Raw genomic sequence first — 6,030 nt, forward strand, 5'->3', positions numbered from 1 at the left:
ACACAAAAGTCTTTGTAATTATGTGAGGTGATGTATCTTACTATGATGATCATTTTGCAATATATACATATATCAATCATGTTGTACACCTAAAACTAACACAATATTATATGTCAATTATCTCAATAAAACTGGGAAAAATATCTTGAGTGGCTTTAATATTGATAATTAGTAGAGAACTTGCAGTTAAGTAATATATATACTGTAGCTTTTTTTTCTTTTTAAAGAACGGAACTTTCTCAGGCCCTAGAAACCCATGAAGGTGATTCAATATTTCATACCAAACACTTATTAGAACAAAAGTTCATTTCCTCTTTTCTAATTCTGGTCTTCTGGTTATGTACCTCAGGGAAGCCAATTGTGACAGAAATCATCCTCTAAAAATAACTTAGCTTCATTTTCCCTAAAGGTATGAGTAGGACTGACTAGGCTTACCCTGGCTTCAAAGTAAGGTTTAACCAACTGTCCTCAAACCCCTGGCACCGTGTGTGCACCCACAGATGGTTTGGGAAGTTCAGAAATCTCCTTATAAGGAATTCTTAAAGGGGATGAGTTTTACAAATAAACTATTATTAATGAAACTGCCACCTTGTCTGACCCTGCAGACTGTCCACAGAGAAACGGCAGAGCTCCTGGTCCAAGTGTGAGGTGTGCATTCGCCTCTTGCACAATGACTTTTTTTTCTAACCACATTCATTTTGATTTAATTTTGTTTTTTTTTTTCAACGTTTTTTTTTTTAATTTATTTTTTGGGACAGAGAGAGACAGAGCATGAACGGGGGAGGGGCAGAGAGAGAGGGAGACACAGAATCGGAAACAGGCTCCAGGCTCCGAGCCATCAGCCCAGAGCCTGACGCGGGGCTCGAACTCACGGACCGCGAGATCATGACCTGGCTGAAGTCGGACGCTTAACCGACTGCGCCACCCAGGCGCCCCTCATTTTGATTTAATTTTGGATGGCACTATAAAAAGTGGCTAAAAGAAACAGGTAGATACATGTGTTTTCCTGCAGCAGCATCTGGTAGAGAAAGGAGCAGGCAGCAGTATAATAAATTAATATTTAAATTAGGAATAAGTTCTGGTGATGAAATGTACAGTGTGATGACTAAAGTTAACAATACTGTAATGTATATCTGAAAGTTGCTATGAGTAGATCTTACAAGTTCGCATCATACACAAAAGTTTTTGCTTTCTATCTTTCCATCCATCAGAAAATAGAGAAAAAGTTTGTCCATCAGTAGGTCAGTGAAGTGAGAAAGTTGTAGTTGAAATCACCATTAAACTTGCCAAGAGGATGTAAAACAATTGTAACTGGATAATAACACCAGCTCATAAATTTCTACACCAAAAGAGATGATTAAAAAAGGGAAAAAAAATCATTGCCTCCTAAGGCAGTTGCCCAATAGTGGCACAAATTTTAGCTTTGGACTTCTGGTAAACAGCCCATGTCCACCTCTAAGATGGGATGAAGCACTACGGCTTGGGGGTCTGGATCTCACAGATAATGAAGAAGTTGGCACTTTCTCCAGAATGCTATTATTGGTGTGGGTAATAAGTAAATGTTTAGCAATGAAAATGCAGATTCCCAAGACATACCCTCTAGAGACTGATTCAGTTCATCTGGGGAGAGCCCAAAATATACCTTCTTAATCTGCACCCCAAATGATTCAAAATCTTTAGAATTAAAATTTGAGTTTTATAAGTTTCATGCTTGACAGGAAGTGGCTTTTTCAGCAAGTTTGTAATCACAGCTAAAATATTGTGTGTGTGTACTTTATGTAATTCATATTGCTTTAACATGACATATTTTGGGGGAAAATGTGTAACAAAGAGCTTCCTTAGTATTATTTTAGTGACCTGAATTTTTATTTTCATTTTATTTTATTTTTAAATTTTATTAACTCATTTTCAGAGAGAGAGAGAGAGAGAGAGCAAGGGAGGGGCAGAAAGAGAAGGAGAGAGAATCCCAAGCAGGCCCTGAGATGTCAGTGTGGAACCCAATGCAGGGCTCAAACTCTCGAACTGCGAAATCATGGCCTGAGCCCAAACCAAGTTGGATGCTTAACCAACTGAGCCATCTAGGCGCCCCATGACCTGAGTTTTTAAATTCCATATGACTATTTCCACACGGTATAAAAAAGATTATAATTCAATTTTCAGCCTCTGCATTTTTATTTCTAGAGTTCTTGTTCTTCATAACTAATTAATTTTCTGTAACTGTCATAGTGTTATAATCAGTCATTATGAATCAGAAGTAAAATTTAGCTCATGTCAGAAATTATTTAGGAACTTTCACTTGGTTTCTAGGTAGGTAGAACATTTAATTAAACGAATTAGAATAAAATAAAGTTCTACTACTTTGGGCTCTTTCATAAAGAAAGATTTGGTGTATTACTGCAATGATACCTGCCAATGTCATAAAGATTACATAGGCTATATGTCGTAACTTCTTTTTTTTCATTTATTTATTTTTGAGAGAGAGCGCAAGCACATGAGTAGGGGAGAGGAGCAGAGGGAGAGAGAGAGAGAATTTTTTTTAAATGCTTATTATTTATTTTGAGAGGTACAAAGATAGCACAAGTGGGGGGAGGGGCAGAGAGAGAGGGAGAGAGAATCCCAAGCAGGCTCTGCGCTGTCAGCACAGAGCCACTCTGGGGCTTGATGCGATGAACCCTAAGATCATGACTTGAGCCGAAACCAGAAGTCAGACGCTCAGGACCCCAGAGAGAAAGAGAGAGAATCTTGAGCAGGTTCTGCCATCAGCATGGAGCCCAACACAGGTATCAATCCCATGACCCTGGAATCATGGCTTGAGCCAAAATCAAGAGTCAGATGTTCAAATGACTAAGCCACCCAGGTGCCCCCATAACTTCTTTTTAGAAGTTCCCAGTTTTAGAATTCTACATATAAGAGAAAAAAAAGAAACCACCACCACCAACAGGCTGTTCAAGACCTCTCCATAAAAGAAACAAAGAAAGAAGTTGACTTGTTGGATCATGTTTTTCTTAGCAGATTTCATTTGTGAGATATTTTGAAATTGACTTGCCATATACTAGTTCAGTAATTTTAGGAATACCTCATGTCAAAACTAAAAGGAGAGGGGCGCCTGGGTGGCGCAGTCGGTTAAGCGTCCGACTTCAGCCAGGTCACGATCTCCCGGTCTGTGAGTTTGAGCCCCGCGTCAGGCTCTGGGCTGATGGCTCGGAGCCTGGAGCCTGTTTCAGATTCTGTGTCTCCCTCTCTCTCTGCCCCTCCCCCGTTCATGCTCTGTCTCTCTCTGTCCCAAAAATAAATAAAAAACGTTGAAAAAAAAATTTTTTTTAAACTAAAAGGGAGATAGCTTTTCAGTATGACTAAGTGATATTAGGAAGTATGAGAATAAATATAATTTATAAGAAAGATAATATGTCTTCTATACTAAATTAGTAAACCTCATGGTAAAAAATAATTGTCAAATTCAATTCAAATGTTTCAATTCAAATAGAGAGATGTGGAATTCTTTAAAATCGTAGTTCTTGGGGCACCTGGGTGGCTCAGTTGGTTGGGCGCCTGACTTTGGCTCAGGTCATGATCTCACGGTTTGTGAGTTGGGGCCCTATGTCTGGCTCTGTGCTGACAGCTCAGAGCCTGGAGCCTGCTTCAGATTCTGTGTCTCCCTCTCTCTGCCCCTTGCTCTTTCTCTCTCTCTCTCTCAATAGTGAATAAACATTACAAAAAATTTTTTTAAAGACAGTAGTTCTCAAGTTGTCGTGTGGATAAGGCCCATCTATCTCCAAACATTGCTATTCAGTAGGTCCAGTGTATGGCCTGGGAATCTTGATAATTCTGAGTCAAATAGTCTTTTGTCTATACTATATTAAAGTTCTGTTCTTTAAAAAGAAAAAAAGAAAAAATACTAAAAAGTGATTGATGACCAAATGATGGTTAGAAAATAGTATCTGTGGGAGAAAAAAATAATGTATTTGGTTTATCTGAAAACAAAGAAGATGGAAGAATTAGAACTTTCTAAGACTTAATTTAAAGAACCAAGATATAGAAAACTGGAAACCAGTTATTATGTTTTCAAAGAAAAGAGCAATCTCTCACCTGGACACCATCCAATCCTACCACTCCACATCACCTGAGTCCTAAGGAAATTCTACCAAAATTTTCTTTGCTGCCAAAACACCCTTAGGAAGCATTTTTAATTTGACCATTCTCTGTAATCTAGATCTTCCCCCCGCTCCACTGGAGTAATTTCTATTAAAACGATTATAGTGAGGGGCGCCTGGGTGGTTCAGTCGGTTGAGTGGCCGACTTCGGCTCAGGTCATGATCTCGCAGTCCGTGAGTTCGAGCCCCACGTCGGGCTCTGTGCGACAGCTTAGAGCCTGGAGCCTGTTTCAGATTCTGTGTCTCCCTCTCTCTGACCCTCCCCCGTTCATGCTTTGTCTCTCTCTGTCTCAAAAATAAATAAACGTTTAAAAAAAATTAAAAAAAAAATAAAACGATTATAGTGAGATCATTATATTTCAAAATCAATTTTTCTTTCCAGGAAAGCTGTAAACTGCAGATGTCCTTTTCGTTTAAATTCCTTAACTGACTCTATTGGTTATTTATTGACAATGAAAAAAATCTGTGTGAGATTTAGGAGCCCTTCCATTCAGTTAAAAGGGATTTTCTCTTCTTGCTTTCAGTTCTTGATCATGTACTTACTTCAGAATGCCCCCAGTGGTCACAGTCTATCCAGAAAATTCCTCAACCTATTTTCATGTGTTTTTGGAAAGAACTCAAATATTTTTTAAAAAGGGCATGTGGGGGCTGGGAGATGAAGATAAATATAACACAGTCTCAGATTTTGCTCTTCTGCGTGTATGTTCTCTCTCCCCAACCCCTCTTGCTCTCCAAATCAGATATAAATAACTTCTATTTCCAATATTGCTGTCTCCTTGTATCTATATTGGGCTAGATCCAAGTATATTATGGAATTGTTGTAAAAATATTTGACTTCCTTTATTTTTCCAGAATGCTATTGTTGATCATGGGAGTGGAAACAAAGTGTAAGCAACTATTGGGAAGATATTTATAATGTTTTATTTATAATGAAAACAATATTTTATTTATGAGGAAAACTGACACAAGAGAGTCTGTTCTGAACTGTTTCTATAACACAATCATAATTTCTAGATTAGTCATGTTTCAGTGGAGATTATGGAAAGTGGAAATAATTCAATTAATTGCTTCTAGTTTTTGCTAATGTTATTGATCATATTTTGCCCATAAAGCCTATGTGCCTGAAATTTTACTTACATTAAGCAAAGTCTATAAAGCTAGTTGAAAAAAATTATTATTCAATACATTTCAGGAACTTTTCCCCTCACTCAATTATATTTCTTCGCTGTGATTTATGGGCTCTGTCCTTATTGACTGGGTCAAAAACTCCACCTATATTATCAGAGTATGTATTAATTAGGATGTTCCCAACTACCAGTAACAGGATTTCCGACTAAAAGTGTTTTAAACCATGAAGACATGTATTATGTCACATGGAAGTAAGTCCCAAGGCAAGTTAATTCAGCAGCTTAAGTGTGCTATCAAGGTCTCAGACTGTTTTCAGCTCTCTACTTCACTCACCACTCCTAGCTTGTCTTTAAGCTTTTCTCCTCATAACGGAAAAAGGCTGCCAACGCCCCTGCTGCTGGGTCCTGACACAACCATGACCAAAGGCAGGGGGCACTAACTCCCCTTCCATCTCTTGAATAGGGGAGTAAAGCCATTCTTAGAAACCCTCACCTTCACCCTCCCTGCAGCGTCTCTTGCTGGTCCTATTAGAAGTGACTAGCCCATGCCCTTGCTAAATGGGGTGGAGTGAGTATCTGGCATTTTCAGCCTCCATGGTGGGAAGTGGTTTCACAGAAGACAAAAACTGGAATAGCAATAGACAGGGAATAAAATCACTATGGTGATAGTTCTGACAGTTTCCAAATGCTTTCAGAGTTTTCTGAAGATGGTAATTGAAATTTACGCTGACTTAATAAACAAGTTTTATTCA

This window comes from Panthera tigris, chromosome C1 (genome assembly GCF_018350195.1).
Source record: "Panthera tigris isolate Pti1 chromosome C1, P.tigris_Pti1_mat1.1, whole genome shotgun sequence".
In the NCBI taxonomy this organism is placed as follows: Eukaryota; Metazoa; Chordata; class Mammalia; order Carnivora; family Felidae; genus Panthera; species Panthera tigris.